A 20,543-nucleotide genomic window follows, 5' to 3' on the forward strand; every position below is an offset into this window, starting at 1 on the left:
GAAATGCGGGGTTTCCTACCCCTTTTCCTTAAACCGAATTGATATCTTTTTCGGAATGCATTTTTCCTCACCCTCCGGGGGACACTCCAATCAAACCCTGACCGCTTCTTTTCCCCCTTAGGAAGGGGACGCTTTGAGAATGACCATGCTCCACGGAGGAACGGAGCCGGCCTCCAGCTTCTTCACACAGCATCGCCGACACTAAAGCTCCAAAAACCAAAAAACATAATTGCCAGAAGAATTATTTTAAAAATCTTCCAGCCACTAACCTCACATGCATACGGAATCATTACTCTGGATTCTGCATTGTGAGCTGCTCTTCCTACCCTGAATTACTGCTGAATTCAATCTTTTTTTTTTCCTCTTTGAATTTGCATCTCTTCAAGACACAAGATTAAAACAAAATTCACGCCAAATTGGATTTTAAATGATCTTCCTTTCATTTATCCTTCGTCTTTCTTATGTGGATATGCAAGCGAGAAGAGGAGACTGGACATTCCCAACATGCTCACTCCCTTAATCTGTCCGTCTAGAGGTTTGGCTGCTACAAACCAAGGTAGGGCAAATTCTATTTTAATTTTTTCTCACCTGGGGTAGGAATTCCTTGTTTATTTCTCCTCAAGTCTCTCAAGTATATTTTTTTTTGGGGGGGTGGGGGCGGGAAACAAAACACAAAAAAGGAAACAATATATTCCAATTATACTGTTTTGGGGAAAAGGTTTATTACAAAGGGGGCAACCTCTCATGATATTTCTTTTCCTCTGCTCATCAAACAGGTTTTGGTTTTCTGTGGGGGCTGGTGAGGGTGGATGTATGTAAGGGTGGAAGATGTCGGTTGGCATAGGGGCTGTATGTATGCAGACATGATTGGAAGACCTGTGTGATTTTTGAGTTAAATAGCATTTGATTCACCCAGAACTACAGCTCTGATTTTTATGGGAATCTAGAAATCCTAAAAAAAAATTTTTTTAAATTAAGGCTGACTTTGCCCCTTTGCCATCTCAATGCCTGTCATCTTATCTCCTGTCTCTCCACCTTCCTAGAGTTAACATCCTTCCTAGCCCTTTAAAAAAATAAAAATAATGATTGAAATTACTCTGGCTGTCGCCCTGAAATCCACTTGCTGTCTAAAGGGTTGACTCTGGGCCCAGAGATCCCAGGAGGCCTATTGCAAGGGGGCAGGTGTAGGTAGGGAGTCAGGCTGTACTAAGAACACCTGGAATTATAGGAGACTGCAGGTAGAGAGGACTTAAATTTTAAGCTTGAGAAGAAGACATTTTGTCAATATTCTGCTTTTAATTTGTATTTTTGTGTGTGTGCTATTATTTTTGAGCTGTAAATTTCTCCTTCTGTCTACACGTCTATTTATATCCACACATCCTCTAAGCAAACTGTTACTTCCACACTCTTGCAAAATGGCTATCTTGCAGAGTTCTAAAATGCTGTGCCTGTGGAAGGGTGCAGAATTCGACACGTGAGTCTTTGTGTTAAACAAAGAGATGTGTCGTTTGCATGTGTTTGTCTTGTTACCCTCAAAATAGAATTAATATTGTCATTTTTCCCCCTTCTCATCATATCTACAACATGTGAAATGTGGTTAGGGATTATTTTAATGTGCTTGAAAAGAGAAATAGAAGGGGAAATGGAAAAGACTTAGCTAATGACTCTTCATTTAGTCACTCATGCAATCCAAGATAACTCCTAAAGAAATCAGATAATTCACTGGCTGGATAGCCATGATGGTGAGTGAGCAGCTCCTTTTCTTGGCCCACTGACCATGCATCCCCATACTCTGCAGACGCTCAACTGCAAGGATTGAGGTTAAGATCAAGATCTTTGAAATAACGGTAGCAGAATTATTAGCATCAATAATCTTTCTAAAAGTATCTATCCCTGCAAATCTTTTCGACGTTTTCCATTACACTACTTTGAAACAATCCAACCTATTAAAAAGATGACCAAGGTAGGGATGGGGTGGGTCATTGGAAAGTCTTTATCACTCAAAATGACTGTAGATGATAGTTCTTCAGTATCCAAAAAGGATGCATATAAACCGAATTTACTCCCACCCTCAATGCTTCACTTCTTTGCCTTTTTATTTCCTCAACGCTCATCTGTAACCACTGTGTAATCAGAGCGAGACGGTGGAATCCCACTTGGAACCATGTTCTTAGTTTCTCTACAAATAGCTGCGGTTATCTGGTGTGTTCACCTTAGAAAGCTGGTTCCTCATCGCCTTCTACTTTTTCAACTGGGAGCACGAACTCTTTATATTTCTTCAAAATAGAACAGATGTATGGGCGATAAAAACAGCTCCATGTGCGATGACTTCATGTATACAGAATGACAGTAAGTGGTGAGGATCGTGATAGAACACATGCCCTTTTGTCTCTGGTGCCTAGGACAGTGCTCTACATGTTTGTTGTGCCCTTTTCACAGCGTCTCCGTGACCTCATTCCACTTGAATGCCGATAGATTGAGCCACGTTTCAGCCTACCATTAGCTGTTCCTAAAACTAGGAGATGGTCTTGAGGAAGAGGAGGCAAGGAAGTGTGGAAAAGCTGAAACCAGAAAGGAGAGGCAGTCCAACTGGAAAGGGCTTACTAGGTGTCAAGGAATTGCCACAGGTGGTCTCTACCTGTTACACATCCAGAGCCATTTTGGAGACCCTGGTGAGGAGGCAGGTGTTTCCCATCCTTGAGAACTGTTCCATGAAGCTATGACTCAGTGGTGTTCTGGACTGTCTAAGGGTCTTTGTTGTCTCCTGTTTTTTCCCTCATAGCACAAAGAACTGACTGGGTTCTGTTTTGTCTTTTTTTCTTCTGCCATCCTCCTTATGGTGTGGGTTACATGAGAAGTGCTGGTGGGAAGAAGAGAAAATCTGATTTTAACCAAGGAGACACCATGCTGTGCAGTTAAGAAACAGAAAAATGAAGGGAAGATGAGATTTCCTAGGAAAGCAATGTTAACGATGTTCAGTTGGTATTTCAAGGGAAGCAAAACAACATGGTTGTCTTCTGTCTCTGTGATTCAGGTGTGGTAAAGCATGATGAACCTGAAAATACTAAAGGACATTCCAGCTTAGACACAGATGTTAACATAGAAGATCAGGGTGTGTCACTAGGTGTCAATTTTTTTTTTCTTCTTCTTCTTCCATTGGTTCCATCCCTAGGAAATCTATGAATCTGTATGAACAGTCTTTCTTTACCACTGCATGTATGTAATTTTTGGCATGGATGTATGCAGGCAGAGAGAGAAGGAAATGAGACAAAATGCCAGGAAAGGAGAGGGAAGAAAAATTCCTCTAGATACCACTTTGCAACACCAAATGCTAGTCTTGTAAGCTGAGAAGAGCGACTTCCTCCGGTGGAAGGGTGAATAGCAAGCGCCTAGATTTTGTGTTCTTGCTTCACCTCCAGAAAGATGACTTTAGGACTTGGACCAGCTGGGGGATGGACACATGGATGGAAGTTAGTTTGTAGACTGGTAGATACATAACTGAGCTGATATGGCCCTTGGTCGCATCATTGACTTGTAAAGGACTCTCCAGTCCCCACTGACTGTGAGGAACCCAGGTTGCATTTCTCTCTCTCTCATTTTTTTTTTCCTGGTTTGAAAATCTGAAAATGAAGGTGATATGTGTACCACCACTAGTAAATTAAAGTAAGGATCTAGCTAATATGTGATGACTATGGAATATAGAAGGAGGCAGGAGAAAAGACAGATTGTATGTGAAGAAATCATAGCAACAAAATCAGCTCTAGAGGCCAGGGAAGGGAAAGAAGCCACCATTCGAAAGGTTGGAAAGCTATTGTTGTAAATGATCATTTTGTCTCCTTAGTATTGAAGACTGGGGTTGATGAAACAACTCATCTTGTAACTTATTAGGGCCAAGAATGGATGAGCTGGGAAAGTTCTGCTCCTCCTTTTCCTCATTGCTATTCTCCTCTTTCCTGAATAATTCTAGAGATTTTCTTCTTTCAGTTAGCTGCACGCACAGCCTCTGGTCCTGTGCATGTGATTGGAGGCTAGTACCATCGCTCTGTAAATAGATATAGATCAAAAGAGTTACTGATCTAATGAATTGTTCACATTTATTAAAGTGCATCCCTTCTTTGCAACCACAAGAAGTCTCCAGGGAAAGTAAATTAGCGGTTGAATTGATATTATCTTTCAGAAGGAGGCAGAAGACAGAACAATAGAATGTAGTTGGGATGTGGGCACAGACCTCACTCAGAGGAGGTGGGTTTTTGATATTCACCTGGGGCTGACTGTTAATGGTATGTCTGTTTCCTTTATATAAAAACTATTGTGTGGATGAGATTTTGGGTTTTGTGAACCTAGATAGGTGATTTTGGGGAACCTCTGGTTGTTTCCTTAATGTGCTACAACTGCCTTTCTTTTATCTGTTCACATACTAGAACTTTCAGCTGAGGTGGGCAGGGCTGGGAGTGGAAGTCCTCCTTGACGACCCCACGCAGAGTTGGCTGCTTTGCGCTCTGTGCTTCGCTCTTACTTCATGTGTCTTAACTCACTTTATCCTGTTTTATTCATAGGCCCGGTTTTGCCAAGGTGATTGTGAGCTCCTTGAAGGCAGGGAGAAATATTTTTTCCTTCTTGGAATCATTTGTACTAGGCTAGTGACTGACACATACTAGGTTCTCAAAAACCATTAAATGAGTGAATGGAAGGGGACTGACCTGTTCATTAGTCAATGATGCTATTTGTTGCCTGGTGAGCATGGTAAGGGGTTCAAGTTTTGTGGTTAGATGAGATCAAGAATGTTGGAGCTTTGTGCAACTTTAAAAAGCATCTACTCTGATTTTCTCATTTTGCAGATGAAGAAACTGGCATCCAGATAAACTAAGTGATTTGCCTGAGGTGATGCAGCTATTTAGTGCCAAAACTTGGTCAATGTCTTGTGCATCACATCATTGATTGGAATGAGATGGGGAGGTTATTTGGGCAGATGTCTTCTGGGGATCTTGTTAAAATGCAGACTCTGATTTGTTAGGTGTGGGGTTGGGCCTGAGAGTCTGCATTTGAAAAAAAAAAAAAAAAAGCCCAGGTGATTGTTGGTCTATATACCACAGATGTCTACCATTTCTGCTCCTAATCTATACCATAGTTAACATTGGCACTTCTGCATAGATTCTATTTCTGGGACTCCCAATATGTCTTCCTTGTCTTTAAAACAAAGAGAAAACCCAGAAAGTTATGCCTTTGTTTTCCATCTTCTTTCTTCTCTGTTTACTTTTTCACCCTTGTTTGTCTTTTGTCTCTTCTCCCTCCTTGATGCTCTTTCATTCAGGTCCTTCTCATAACTGATTCTTCTTTCTCTTTTTTTCTTTCCATTGTATGCTCTTAGTTTATCTGTTTACTGTCTTTTAGTGTCTTTCATATTATTCTCTTTATTTTTATGTCTTTTGTTCTTCTCTACTGTTATTCAGCAAATATTTGTTGAGAATTGGTTCTGGTCTCTGCCTTCCAGTACCTCATGCCTTGGTGGAGGAGGCATATTTAAGAAGATAATCATGTACTTGGGTCAGATCGATCAAGGAGAGAAGCCTGGAAGAATGGGGAGGGCTTCATGGAAGGACTGATATTTAAGTTATGTCTGGAAGGATAAATGGGAGTTTACTAGGGAAGGAGAGAAAGGTCCTTTAGGAGGATGGAGAACATATGGAAAGGTGAGTTGGTGTAAAAGGGAAGTCTCCTGTCTTTTCTTGCATCCTTTAATGGGGGAAAACAGTAACGCAGGATGTGCCTGTTTCTTGACTAAGTTTCAGATTCTGAGTGGCAGGCCAGAGAATAAAGTCAGGGTTTTCTTGAAAAGAGAGGAAAGAGGCCCTCATTTATGCTTTAGTGAATCTACAGTTAATGAATCTTAGCTGATTTTATTAGGCTCACCTGTAGAACGAGTACACGAACCAATTTTCCTCTTAGACCACTAGATTGCACCTAACTTTGTTGATGGCCATTACAAAGAAAGGGACAGCTATTAGTTGGTTTGTGTCCAAGGAGAGAGCTGGATCATAGCCCAGGCCAGGCTTCTCAGAATGAAGGAGCAGCTTCATGCCATGCATCTCTAGAGTAGTGAGGTAGCGCTACCATGCTGTTCAGACACAAGCTGCTTACTGTAATGGCAAGGAAGAGAGAGGGAAGAAGCAGGACGCATAGTGCATTTCGATATCCTTTTGAGACTGACCTCCTGATATCTGAGAAGTTTTTACTCCTGGGGCTGTCCAGGTGTAGAGATGATGGGGCAAAACCTTCAGTGACCACTTAGATGAACTGTAACTATCTTTGCCAAAGGGGAGAAGGATTTAAAATTCTTTCTCAAGGTTTTATTTGCATCTTTTACCTCTCCCCTTTCTTCTACCCCCTTTCCCCCTCCAATTTCACCTTTTCTCTGCACTTTGTAGTTTGTATTCATTAACAAGAGGAGCTAAGTTTGGGCAGAAGCTTTGTAATGATTTATTTCATATGGGGGGAGGGAGGAGTTCTCGTAGCATAGTGGTTACCAGTTGGGCTGCTAACCTCATGGTCAATAGTCCGAAACTACCAGCCGTTCAGTGGGAGAAAGATGTGGCTTTCTGTTCCCATAAAGATTTATTTTTACATCCTTGGAAATCCTATACAGAGTTGCTATGAGTTGGAACCGACTCCATGGCAAACAACCACCACCACCGCCACATATGAGGGTCTTCAAAAAGTTCCTGGAAAAACTGAGTTAAAAGATAATGGGATGTTTCTATGAACTTTTTGAAGTTTCTCTTATAAAGAGGATGTTCTGTGTCTGAAGATAATTGAATGAGCAGATGCCCATCACTGGCATCATTCATTCTGAGATGACTTGAGGGGCAGAGTAGAGGAGGCATAGCAACAGGGCTGTGCCTAGAAGACAGGGGAGCAGAGAGAGGAGGAGAAGTAAGGCCAGATCTGGAAGAATAGCAGAACTGGAAGAAGAGAGGAGCTATGAGCTTTGCACCTCCTTGGAGTTCACCTTTGTAGAAAGGAGAAAGAGCTTCCTAGATTCAGACAGTTTAGCATTTCAATGAACGTACTTTGGCCTACATGATGCACAAAAGGCAAATGATGCTGGACACCTACCACGCTCCTTGCTTTTGCTCATTGCCTCAATATAGAATTCTTTTTTTTTTTTAAGGAAGAAATGTTAAGTTTGAACTCATCAATCTTTATATAAAGCCTGTCATGACTTCAGCTGGTTAGAATTTCTTAGGAAATCAGATCTTGATTCTTTTCTTTTGGGGGGCCAGGGGGCGGAATTTAAAACAGTGCTTGGATAAGAGCAGTCAGTCTATTTATTGTTAAGGACAGGAAGAAGAGACTCTTAGAGGAGAAAGCAGAAGCACAGAGCATAGACAACATCTTTAACCCTTTCTCCTACAGCTAATTGTAGTCTGAAAATATGTCCAGGCATTTTGAAGCAACCCTCGCACCTTCTGAGGGCCATAGCTCATTCAACATAGTATGTTGTGTTCATAGATCAGTGTGTTCTGGGTGTACATAAATACACACACACACCCATCACATGGTCCCACATACAGTGTACTTGCGTATATACGGATATATTTGTGCAGTGATTTAGTTACCAGATATGAGGGGCTTCAAAATGTTCTTGAAAAAATTTCATTATTTTGATTTCCATTTTTCCACCAACTTTTTGAATCCACCTCCCCTACAGTAGCCAAAATAATCTTTAAATGCATGAAATGTGCTTGTGTAGTTTAGCTATGAAAGTGTATGTGGAATAAGTGACTTAGGGCACATTAATACCTGCAGGCATTTTAGAGTTTATCTTAGCTAACCTTCTTCACCCCTACTATTTCAAAACTGAAAATAGCTCTGAAGTTAACCACATGGTCTACGACTACATACATGTGGCAGAACCACGTTTGTGAAATCTTTTTTCATTGTTTTCCACTGCTCTGCCTCACAAGTCACCTCAGAATGCATGTTCCTAAGCCAACCACGGGTGGGCGTTTGCTCACAAATGTTCTGAAGACCCCTCATATCTGGTAGCTAAATCACTGCACAAACATCCATATATACACATATATGTTGCATGTATGACATGGTATGTGTTTATTTATATACACACAGAACACACTGATCTCTATTCCAAAGACATGAACTACTATGGAGTCTGGATGAATAAGCCTTTAGAAAGTGAGAGGGTTCCATCATTAGAGTCTACGGTATTCCTTTATAATGTTGTTGTTGTTAAGTGCTATTAAGTCAGTTCGGACTCATGGTGACCCTGTATAGGGTTTCTGAGGAGCCACTGGTGAGTTTTAACAGCCAGACTTGCAGTTAGCAGTCTAGTGCTTATCCTACAGTCCTACACTAAGACCTTATGTTGTTGTTAAGTGCCGTCAAGTCAGTTCCGACCCACAGTGACCCTGTATAGGGGTTCCAAGGAGCAACTTGTGAGCTTGAACCACAGACCTTGTATTTTGAATGGGTTTACAGTCTGATGCATTAACCCACAGCACCACACCAGGACTCCTAAGACATTTATTGTTGTTGTTGTTGTTATGTGCCATCGAGTTTATATTTTATAGTGTACCTTTAAACATGTTCGGATCCAGAGACTTAAATGATAAGGGAGGAGGTGGTGGTCTTTGGGAGTCTGAAGCTTCTGATTGGTTCTGCTTGTGCTATTTACATTATAGCCTTGGGCAGACCATTTACCCTGGGGCTTCATTATCTCGTTTCTGTAACATGGAAGAAAGGCCTAACGCTTAACCAGTGACCCTTATCCAGTTCAAATAATTGAAGAACCTTGAAGCAAACCAAAAAAATCCCTCCTAAACCAGACCAGACCAAAAGAACGACAACAAAATAAACCCAGTGATGTCAAACCAGGTTCTACCCAAAGCAGTTAAATTGCAGTGTCCCAAGGAGGGGGACCCAGGTAACAGTCAAGTAAAAAAGTTCCCCAATTGGAATTAGGATTCAAATGTGTGGCCACTTTGGAGAATCTGAGCTAGATGATTGGCATGACACCGATTAGCTCTAAGCATTATGTAATCATGCCATTTTAGCACGTAGAGTGAGGCACTGTCATTCTTAAACTATTAATTGACTAGGAGAGGGTCCCTGGACCCCGGGGCAACAGAGTGGTTGAGATAGGAAGATTTTGTTGATAGTGTGCATTCCAGGGTGGAACCAATGGTTGGATTAAGAGAAGAGCTGAGTTTCCTCTCTTCCTGAGCAATGAACTCTGTCATGCCTGGTGTAGAAAGTTAAGGAGAGTTACCCATAGTCTTAAAACAGGTGTGGCTGTGAAATAGGGTACGTGGCTCTTGGGTCTGCAAGCATCCTCTGTTCCACTTAGTCTTTATTGAGGGTGCCCCATTTCTTGTTTTAGAGAGAAAGCCTCATTTCACTCCTTGAGAACACTGTAAATATAGGAAAACTATTAATAAATGGGGCTAGATAAGCAGACCCTGAGTGGCTGGTGAGGGATGTGGATGGTGCAATTATCCTAGTGCTGGTTGGAATGCACTAGCCATGCAGCCCCTCCCTCTCAGAGCCTGAAGTAGAATATTATAGGCGCAAAGAGGAGGAAGAGGGTAGGAGGCATTACGATGTCATTCTTCCCTGACTGTAACTTTAATCACTGGTTATTAGGCTGGATTGGTTAATAGTTTTTCTCACATCCTTCCTTTTAAGCTCCCACCCTTCCCCATTTAAAAATAAATGCAAACCCAAATGTACAGGGGTAAGGGGGATAAAAGCAGAGGTATGTATCTGTGTTTCTTTATACAGGCACACCATGTTGTTGTTAATTGCCGCGGAGGTGGCCCCGACTCATAGTGAGCCTGTATAGGGTTTCCCAGGCTTTAAATCTTTTTGGGAGTAGAAAGCTTTATCTTCCTCCTTTGAGGTGTGACTGGTGGATTGGGATCCAGGCATTGGGGCCCTTCCTGCTCTTATCCCTCTCCAGTGCAAGGTGTGCAACAGTTAAAAAAAAAAAAAAAAAAGATTTCTTTTTCGGATACCTGCTATAAAAGCCACTGGAGATGAGAGCAAAAGTAACAAGTACAGTGTGGACTCTCAAGGGTGCTTGGTTGGGATGTGAGGCACTAAATAATCAGAAGAAAACTTACCCCTAGATTGATTTGGGTTGCAAATATGCCTCTGCATAAGCAAACTATTCAGATTATTGAAATACTGCAGCATTTGCCCTTGAGTTTGTTACCAGGCAGTTCATCTTCATCTGTGGATTCTGTGGAGCCAGAATTGTATTTTCAGGACTAGTGGTTTTACTGCCCATCATCTGGTTAAAGACCCCAGGACTGTTTCTGGGCTTCAGGGGGTAATGATGAAAATTCCAACCCTTATCCGGATCTGTTTACTTCTACATCCTGATTTTTCTTTCAGCTTATTTGAAAACTGCCGAAGAATTTTACCCTGGCCAAATTTGTTGTTGTTGTTAAGTGCTGTTGTTTCCAACCCACAGCGACCCTATATAGGGTTTCCAAGGAGCGCCTGGTGGGTTTGAACCGCTGACCTTTCAGTTTAAACTGACCTTGAAGTCCAGCACATTATTCTGCAGTGCCACACCAGGACTCCTGATCAAATATAAGTCCTAAGATTTGGAGGGTCTTTCTTAGAGAGGAGAAGGATGACCTTTGAGTAGGTTTTGTTAAAGCCTGTATGTAGAAGCAAATCACTCTTATTTGTTAATGAATTTGCCATTTTCCCATGAGAACAAGTTCCTGCTTTGTATCACTTTTTATTCTCACTGCTTAGCTGAAGTGCACTCAGTACCTGGTCAGTGTGTAAAATGCTGCTTGTTGGTAAAGGGAACAATGGATGTGAATGTGCGTAGAGGGTAAAACTGATATTTTTATATCTCTAATGTCTCCATTTCCTTACCATCTGGCTACCTCTTGATACTTTTGTGAGATACTAGAGCTGAGTAGATGAGAGTATGTTTGGTGCCAGCTATAGGCAGGAGTCCTGCTATGGCGCTGTCGTATAAGCACTGGACTGCTAACTGCAAGGTCAGTGGCTCAAAAAACCACTAGCTGCTCCTCGGAAAGCCTATACAGCGTCATTATGACTCAATGGTACTTAACAACAGCAACAATATAGGCAGAGGGGATGGAACACACTTACCCCCACTGTCCCAATTCTTCTTTGAGCTTCATTTCACATTGTATTCTATAAGGGCCTTCCTTTATCTCCAGAAAAGCATTCATTCACCACTAATTAATGTTGGTTTCCTTCCCTTCAAATTCTGTATAAACACCATCCACTCCTCAAGGATTATCTCACATGCAGTCTTTCCCATGATGTCTTGCTGGAGCTCCCCAAGTACAGATAAGTTCCCCCAAGTTGTTTGTTCACATACTATTGTTCTTTCTCATCTGTGGCACTTTCACATGCTAGCTTTGGGGACAAATCCCTTGAGGGCTCTTTCATCTAGCACCCACCAATCCCTTTCACAGTGCTTTCTGGAATAAATGGAATCATGATTACTCACTTTCTCAACCTCGCTTTTTTATCCTGTGCCTATTTACAAAGATGTTTTGATTTCCAACATAAAATTCAAGGTTGTCTCTGAACTCATGAATGATCTTTCAGTAACTATAACAGGGAATCTAGTTTTTTAATGTATCTATATTTATGCAACTGGGACTAGGGAAAGGAGTGAGAAGGTCTTGGGATCAGATACCCAGACATTTATAGAGTATTTTAAAGATGAGCAGTTGAATGAAAATGCTGTTAGGCCAAATGTAAGTTACCAAAAAATGCTGCCTTGCCTTTGGTTGAGAAAATTTTCTGTTAAAATTGGACCTTGAATTAGCAATAAATATTTATGATGTCCCTATTGTATTCTAGATTCCCTATTGTATTCTAGATTGTGTTACCCTGTGTTATCTTACTTAATTCTCCAAGCAAGCCTGCCATGATTGTTCTGTTTATGAGATGAACAGAATGAGGTTTAGAGAGCTAAGGGACACACAGCTATAGCAAGTAGATTTTGAATGCAGGGCTTCTGATACTACCCTTTGACTCTTTAAATTATAGATCTGTCTCTATATAAAAGAAAATGTTTATTTTAAGTAGGACCCATAAACATTATGTCTCTTGACACTTTACCTAAAAGCAAGTTTGTTCTAGATTCCTTCTCTTTGGGCTTAGTTCTTGGTAAAAGGCAAAGATTTTGTTGTGTTTTTTAACAGAAAAATGGATCTCTACAAAATAGCTAATGTTGGACCTGAATTTAATTCAGTGAGGTGGAAAGGTGAGGGATTCATGCCACTGGCCATCAACATCTCTTGATTTCTCTTGATGGTTACGGCTTGGACATCATCTTTTGGACCTAATCAGATGATTCTATAAACATATACTTCACCTCTGGATTTGGAGACTCCATTTCTAACTAGAGGGAACCGTCAGTGCACTCCTCACTGCTCATGTAATCTGGGATATGTTGAAGATACTGTCTTTTCTTGTATTGGGTACTTAGTTCACAAACTCACCGTGTGACCTGCTTTGAGTGGATAATTGTGAAAGTTAAAGAATGGCAGTTAGGAATACTGCTTTGTTGCTGTTTTTTATTATTATGGGAATTATTGTTATCTATGCAATTTGCTCACCTCATTCCAAAAGGAATTTAATTGTGTTTCAGGTTATCTGCCATCAATTATTGACTTGGAGAGCAGTTTTATATAAAATAAACTTGTAACACAAAAATGAAATTCCCTGTGCCTTTATTTTTCTATCTAAGAGGATACCTGTCTGATTGCATACATTTTTTATAAAGTACTTTTCAGTAATTTGAGACTCGATGGTATCCTGGAAGGGGCCAGGAGACAGGTCTCACTTCAGTCTTAACTTCCGCTCTTTGTGATTCAGGAAAGTTTATAACAACCTGGCAGAACTTGCCTCCTCATCTGTAAAATGAAGTTTTTATTGAGGAGACAGTTATTCTACTGAGGATCAAAATGAGGAAATGTTTAAAAAAATTACCCTCAAACCATAAGTTTAATACACATGTATTGTTGTTGTTATGTGCCGTGGAGTTGGTTCCGACTCATAGCAACCCTGTACAGGGTTTCCGAGGCTGTAAATCTTTACGGGAGCAGAAAGCCTTTTCTTTCTCCTGTGGAACAGCTGGTAGTTTCGAACTGCTGACCTTGTAAAGTTTGCAGCCCAATTCGTAACCACTATGCTACCAGAGCTCCTTAATACACATGTACAGCATTATTATTAATAACTGCATGCTGAGTACAGTAACTGATATTTAGTGTATTAGATCGTCTTAGTTGCAGCCGGGCACTTCCCCGGGAATACAGTAGGAGCTATTTGATGGGGAGACAGGAAGCCACTGTAGAGAAACCAGTGTAGAGCAGCACTTCGAAATGGTGACCTATGGTTTCTAATCTTTGGTCTGTGTCTCCTCTGGTTCTCTTTCACAGTATTTATCTAGGAAGCTAGATAAGTACTTGTCAAAAGGAGACCAAGACTAATCTTTCTAGCTTTATACATGGAACTGTTGTTTTTTTTCTTCTTTTTCCTTTTCAAGTTTATCTTTTATCTTTACATGATCCTAGAAGAGTAGAGATGGAGATGGTGACACAGTAGAGGAAAGGGATAATGTAAAAGGCTGTTTAACACCTAAGGCCATTGCTCCTGGCCTCTTACTCTGTCTTCAGTGCCCTCCCCACCTTACGTCACCTGGGTCACTCCTAAGCAGCCTTCACAATACAGCAAAGGGAGTCTTCGCTCTAGATTACCCTGGGCCAGCAGGCTGGAATCATACCCCCACCTCCACCGCACCCTGTGGTAAAGCCGCTCTTTTTGTGACTCTTCACTCCCTTCTCCCCATGATTTGATTTTCTTGAGGGCAGAAATAACATCCACCCTCGTGTCGTCGTGGGCGATTAACAAATAGCTGTGTGCTGTAGACGAAAGGGCGTTTGAACCACAAGGTCGATGGTTCAAACTCACCTGCTACTCATTGGGAACCCTTTGCAGGGTCACTGTGAGTCTGAAATGACTTGATGACATTTAACAAAAACAACAATAATGAACATCTTGTGAGGACCCCTGGTAGCATAGTGGTTTATGAGTTGGGCTGTTAACTGTAGGGTCTATGGTTGGAATCCACCAGCCTTTCAGAGCAGAAAGGATTTCTGCTCTTGTAGAGATTTACAGCCTTGGAAATCCTATACTGGGCTGCTGTGAGTCCCACTGACTCAGAGCACACAACCACAGCAACATGTGAGCACTCATGGGCCCTATGGTCAGTTTTCACAAAAATTCCACTCTCATGACACCTATGAAGTGTGTTCAGTTGTTACCTACGTTACATGAAGGGGCTTCAAAAAGTTTGCAGAAAAGTGGAATTCAATGACAATGAAATATTTCCATGAACTTACTGAACCCTTGACCTTGTGTAGACAAGACACTGAGACTGAAATACAGAGGATGCTGAGGTGCAAAGAAGTTAAAAGCTTGCTTCGCATAAGTGACAGAGTCAGGATCTGAACCCAGCCAGTCTGACTTGAGCTCAGAATCTTAAACTCTATGCTTTACAGCTATTTAATGTTTATGCTTGGCCTGAATGGTCAGAGACTCAGAAAAGATTTACTGTGTGTTTTGCTCTGCGTAATGAGGATGATGGTTGGGGGTGGGGAAAGTGGAGAGAGGAGATTGCGCAGCAGAAGGAGGGCTTGGATATATATGGATATCTTTGGCCTTATTCTCATGATGTGTTAGATTCAGGACACACCCAGGACAGTCCACCAGAAGTGCACACAAATGTAATCAATATAATGGTGGTGGTGGTGGTGGTTATGTGCCGTGGAGTCTGTTCCGACTCATAGTGACCCTCTTATAGGGTTTCTGAGGCTGTAAATCTTTACAGGAGCAGAAAGCCTCATCTTTCTCTTGCAGAACTACTGGTAGTTTTGAACTGTTGACCATGATGAGATTAGCAGCCCAACTTGTAACCACTACGGTACCAGAGGGTAAGGTTCTCAGCTAGTAGCTGTCATCTTTGGGTTTCGCACACTTTCCTGGCTGTTCTCCCTTCATTGGCACTTTGGCGGTGCTGTGAGGTCTGTTGGCCAGCATACCCCTTCTACCCAGCTTTACTGCAGTATAATATGGTAGCAGGCACAGAGAGCAGTGGTTGAAAGCTAGGTCTTGGAGTCAGTTTATGTTCCAGTCCTTGCTAACTTACTGGACACATGTCTTCCTGTCTCTCTGTTACCAGATTCCTTATCGATAAATTGGCATTGATTATTCTGACCTTTTTAGAGAATTAAATGAGTTATTTTACTTTGAACAACACTTGTTACAGAGTAAGCATTCCATTAACAGTAAGCATGTGTTAACTCCTCTGACTGCCCCTGGTCTGAACCCTGTAGTTATTCCATCCTGAGCCAGTGTGGGTGCTGGAAGTGGAAGCTAGTTGCCTTATGCACAAAGCCTGCAGTCAATTTTGAATTATAGGTCCTGGTGTGGCACTATAGATTAACACTGGGCTGCTAGTTGGTCGGCAGTTCAAACTCACCAGCTGCTACTTGGAGATTGTATACAGGGTCACTATGAGTTGGAACCAACTTGATTCAATGGCACTCTACAACAACAACATATTAAGGCTGGCATTGACTTCTTTGAGTATCTCATCAAATCATTGCTGACAAGAGGTGATAGTTACTAGAATATTTAGAAAGCAATAATTCTCAATATAAGAAAATATGTGGAAGATACCCATAAATAGGAACCAATTGACTGAGGACTTAAAGGTTGAAGTGAGCCTTGGGCAAAGTGACCATGAGCTGGTCAAACACACTAGATAAAATGAAAGCTGTAAGGGAACCTCTCTCTCTCTCTTTCACTCTCTTTTTCCATGTATTTTTTGAAGTCCCATGTGTCTCTTTGTATGTGTATGTGTGTGTATGTATATATACTTTCTTTTTTTGAGAAAGGAAGGAAAATTTTCAATGAAAGAAGATAATGGAGGCCAAAAATGAACCAAATTGGATGTAATAATCAAAATGTACATTTCTGGAGCTTTTCAAGCTTACCAAGAGCTTTCTTATTCACTTTCTTTTTACTAGACTGTTTGATCTTCCCAAGAACCCATTAGGAGAAATTCTGCACAGGAATTTTTATTCCCATTTTACAGACGAAGAAGTTGAGGTACAAAGAGCTCTAGTGATTGTCCAAAATTGTCCACATTACAAGAAGAAAGAACTAGAATTCAAACCCAGCTTTTCAGAAACCCAAGTCTAGGGTTTTTTCGACTCTACTTTGAGATCAAGTAAGAAGGCAGCTTGCCACCTTGGAAGAGAAAGCGTGGAGGAAGCGTAATTAGTTAAACAAAGGATTTACTCTAAAGAGAAAAGTGAAGACAGTACACTGTGAGAAATAAGTCAATCGCAAAAGCACAAATATTGAATGAGACCACTATTGTAAAAAGTCAAAAAAAAGGTTTTCACACAATGACCTTTGCCAGGGGTGGGAGGGTAAAACACACAAACAAAATAAGCAAAATAACTTAGATGGGCAAGTGAACATATTTAGGATCCCCAAAGCCCACCCATGGATGCCAGGTAGAGAACCCTTGCTTTAAACCAGATATCTAGGGAGCACCTGACAAATATGTCTCCAGTTATTTGTGGAAGGGGCACAGTTTTTCATTGATCCTGACTCCTTTGTTCTCCCAGGGTTAACCAGCCTCATCTATTCTTTTAACGAATGGGTATGAAGGTTGTCTAGTGCAGGGCTTTGGGCTCTCTTTGTTGCAGATTAAGAATATGTATGTCTCCTAAAAGCTGAAAGACCAGGAATTGGAACTTTAGGGGAAAATGTCTGGAGAAGGTGGTGGTATGACTTCAGTGATGCAAGATCCCTAGCCAACTGGGGCTAGGGGATATGAGGTCTTTAGAGGGGATGGATGTAATTCAGATGTAGACTAAAGGGACACTGGCTTTCCTATACTCTCTCCCTACCTCCCAGTTCCCACTGAGACTCTCTTCAACTCTTGTTTTAGGTTCTAAGATGAGGCCTACTCTAGTTAGAGGTAACTTATCCTCTGAGTCCCAGAGTGAGGATTTAAAAAGGTATATAGTAGACATACCTCACCCACATTAAATACAGTTGATATTTATTAGAGTCAAACATGGATTCCCTCCTTACTCTCCCTCACAATGGGAGCTTTGCCTTAACTTTCTCCTGGGTGTCAGGATGGTGCCTCTTGGTAATCTTAGTGTTCTCAGGATTTCTAGACTGATCCTGCCATGACTTTTAAACCAAGACAAACTTAAAATTTTGAGTAGTTTCAGTTTGGAGCAGCCCATGGGAATAAAGAACATAATTTGGCATCAAAGGACTTGACTTTGCAATTCTAGATTTGCCACTTGTCACATAGTGACCTTGGGTAAGATACTTTATTTCTTGGCCCTCCACTTTCCTCTTGTGTAAACGTAGGTTGTTGGTTGTTAAGTGCCATCGAGTCAGTTCCGACCCATCGCAACCCTGTATAGGGTTGCCGAGAAGCAGCTGGTGAGCTTGAACTGCCAACCTTACAGTTCAAACGGCTTTGCACTCTGACTCATTAACCCACAGCACCAAATGTAGGCTAGAGAATGTAAAGTACCTGGAACTAGCTCCCATACCTTTCATGGCCACATCTTATAAGAAACGCAGGCGATTTCTCAGTAGGGCAGGAAGAAGGATGTGATGGTCCTTGAAGGTCTTCTCCATTCACTTTCCTTTCTCCCATAGAAATGCAGCGATCCCCTGCTCTTGGCTCTAGTGCAGAGAGGAGAAGAAATATAGAGGCTGGAAATGCTTCTTATTTTCTTCTGAAAAAAGACAAGAGTGAAGTAAATGAAATCTGGTGGCCTAGTATGACCTCAGGGAATTGGGGAGTATTTCAAAATAAGTCCTGAAATTAGGTATGTCTAGAGGGGCAATCCAGAGAGACCCAGTGACTGGAATCTTTAAGACGTTATAGAAAATGGAAGAAGCAGGAAAAGAGGGAGATTAAAAAAAAAAAAAAATTATGAAAGGATGGAGAGGAAAATAACATATCCAGTATATGGGATTAATCAAATTCATTGGCTTGTCCTCCACTTTGTGAGTTGAGGAGAAAACTAGGGATAGGGAGCAAAAGGAAGGGAAAGCATGGGGAGGAAAAGATAGAAAAGGAGTAAATCAGTGGGCTACAGGCGGACTCCCACTTCTCAGACAGTGAGGTTTGGGACCCATGCAAACAGGATATCTTGTCTTCCAGGATGTCCTGGAGAGGGGCAGTGACCACCACCACCCCGTCCTCCTTGCTAGTATGGTCTGTGACGGAGTCATCAGCAGTTTTGGCACACTTCTGAGGAGAATCAGAAAGCGACAGCTGCTCTGCCACCCTGGGAAGTTCTGTCTGGACTCCTGGAAGTTTTTGTGACCTATTTGTGGAGGTCAGCCAGCCCGCCTGTGCCCCTCCCACCCCCACTCTGCTCTTTCCTCCAGGGCTTCCTTGGGTGTTACGATCACTGTGATAATCCATTCCTCTGCTAAGCAGATATTTGCTGTCTGCAGCTTGCTCTGTACCTATTTCTTTGTCTGACTGCTGTCTTTCAATAGTGACAAACAGACGTTTTGGGAAGGACTTAAGCATTTTGAATTTATGGAATGTCAGCACTCCAGTGGCAGATATACATGGATTTTGAATTTTGTCCTGGCTTTAGGTTATTTGTATCATGGTGTCTACCAGTAGCATAGGCAAGTCAGTGTTAATTTTATCCAAAATGGATGCAGTTTGCTAAAATCGGAGAGTTTAATAAAACTGAAGGCAGGTAGGAGTATTGGTCTTTGTAAGACACTTCTGCTTGTGATAGAGAAGGGACAGTACACACCTAAGGCATTGGGTTCTAGTCTTCTTTGGTATCAGAATTCGGATAGGCAGGAGCTGGGTGTAGAGGAAAGAAGAGCCTCCCTCTGCTCCTGCCTGGTTCCTCGCAGTTGGTCTCAAGCCCAGATGCAGCTGGAGGACGAAGCTGCTGCCAAGTGAAGCCATGCTCCCTGCCGCTGCTGTGTGGATGAGCCAGCTTGGCGCACGTGTGTGTATGTGTGTGTGTGTGTGTCTGAGAGCGAGAGAGCGAGAGAGAGAGAGAGAGTGAGAGAGAGAGAAATATGAGGTTATGAATGAGAAAATGAATGAGTCCACCCCCCCACCCCATCCCCGACCTACCCATAGGTTATGATAAGCAGAAGAGAATGTTTATAAAGGCACAGATTTTTATTTCCAACTTGGGCACGTGTATGTTTTTAAATGCTGCCCAGGTGGTTTTACTGTACAGCCAGATTTGAGAACTGCTATCCCAGCTCTCGATACCTGCTACTTGTGCCAGAGTTTGGCGTCACCTCAAACAAGGCTGCTTGTGACTTCTGCTGTAACAGAGGAAGGCAGTTTCCAGGTTCTCGAATCCCCTGGCCATTTGTGCTTTCGAGTCCACTGCATACAGGTTGCTGCAAGATGTGGTGGAGTGATTAAACAAATGCTCTTAACTCTGTAATTTTATGCACATAGCTCCTCATGCTGTGGAAATTACTGTTCTTAGATTTTTCATTGTAAGTGGGTTATTCAGTTGCCCTGAGGGAAAGAACTTTGTCTAATTTTAATAAAATAAGTGTTTATTTAGTTATTCAGTTAAAATGGTTCACATTTTTGTTCTTTATTCAATTTTTTAATTTTTTGTGTGCCATATTCTCAAAATATACACTAAAGGAACTTTGTTAAAATGTTGGACTCATGGCTTTGGATTCATGAAAATCAACCAACTAACTACTCCTTTAGAGTTGATTCCACTTCATAGTAGCTTATGTGTGTCAGGGTAAAATTGTGTTCCATAGGACTTTCAGTGGGTGATTTTCAGAGTAGATCATCAGAACTTTCATCTAAGGTGTCTCTGAGTGGACTTGAAACTCCAACCAAGTGTGTTAACACTGCCCATTGCATCTGCGCCACCCAGGCACATTAACCATTTACTCGAGAAGATGCGCCTTTCACTTTATTTACATCGCGCCTGTATGCAGCTTCTTCCCTTGAGTCATGCCATCTCTCCCATCCCCTTTCCTTGACATCTGGATTTGCTGTGACCTTCAGCCTTTGCTTCCATTTCACTTGGATCACTGGCAGTTAACGTGTTAATGCCGAATCTCCTTGTTGCTTCCTTTCCCTGACTACTCTGCTACGTAATGTTCCATCACGATCTAATTTCTCCCTTACTGACTGACCTACCAAGTTGTGGTCATATCAGCTTTTTCTGTTATGTCACTCATGCTAGTAAGGGCAGATGAAGAATGTCCCAGGAATAATCTCAACTGGCTTGGTTGAGTCTTGCCTTCCAGAATCCCATCACCATTGAAAGATGGGGTGACTAGACTTTGCTCATGAACCCCGGGATCACACCTATCCCTGGGTCTTAAAACATCACCTCTCGGTACATTTTTTCTTCCGTATTCCTGGTCACAGTTGATGAACGATA

At 41.8% G+C, this 20,543-nt stretch overlaps 1 protein-coding gene across 1 annotated transcript in view; it reads left to right on the top strand.

Moving 5' to 3' along the window:
• The first annotated feature begins 364 nt into the window (after positions 1-364).
• The window catches only part of GRIN2B (glutamate receptor, ionotropic, N-methyl D-aspartate 2B), a 678,642-nt gene continuing 658,463 nt past the window's right edge, over positions 365-20,543 (top strand). Inside the window, exon 1 of the mRNA XM_006866039.1 lies at positions 365-556. The gene's annotated coding sequence lies outside the window, so the exon portion shown is untranslated. The remainder of the gene's footprint in view (positions 557-20,543) is intronic.

Source organism: Chrysochloris asiatica, unplaced genomic scaffold, assembly GCF_000296735.1.
Source record: "Chrysochloris asiatica unplaced genomic scaffold, ChrAsi1.0 scaffold00086, whole genome shotgun sequence".
Lineage (NCBI taxonomy): Eukaryota > Metazoa > Chordata > Mammalia > Afrosoricida > Chrysochloridae > Chrysochloris > Chrysochloris asiatica.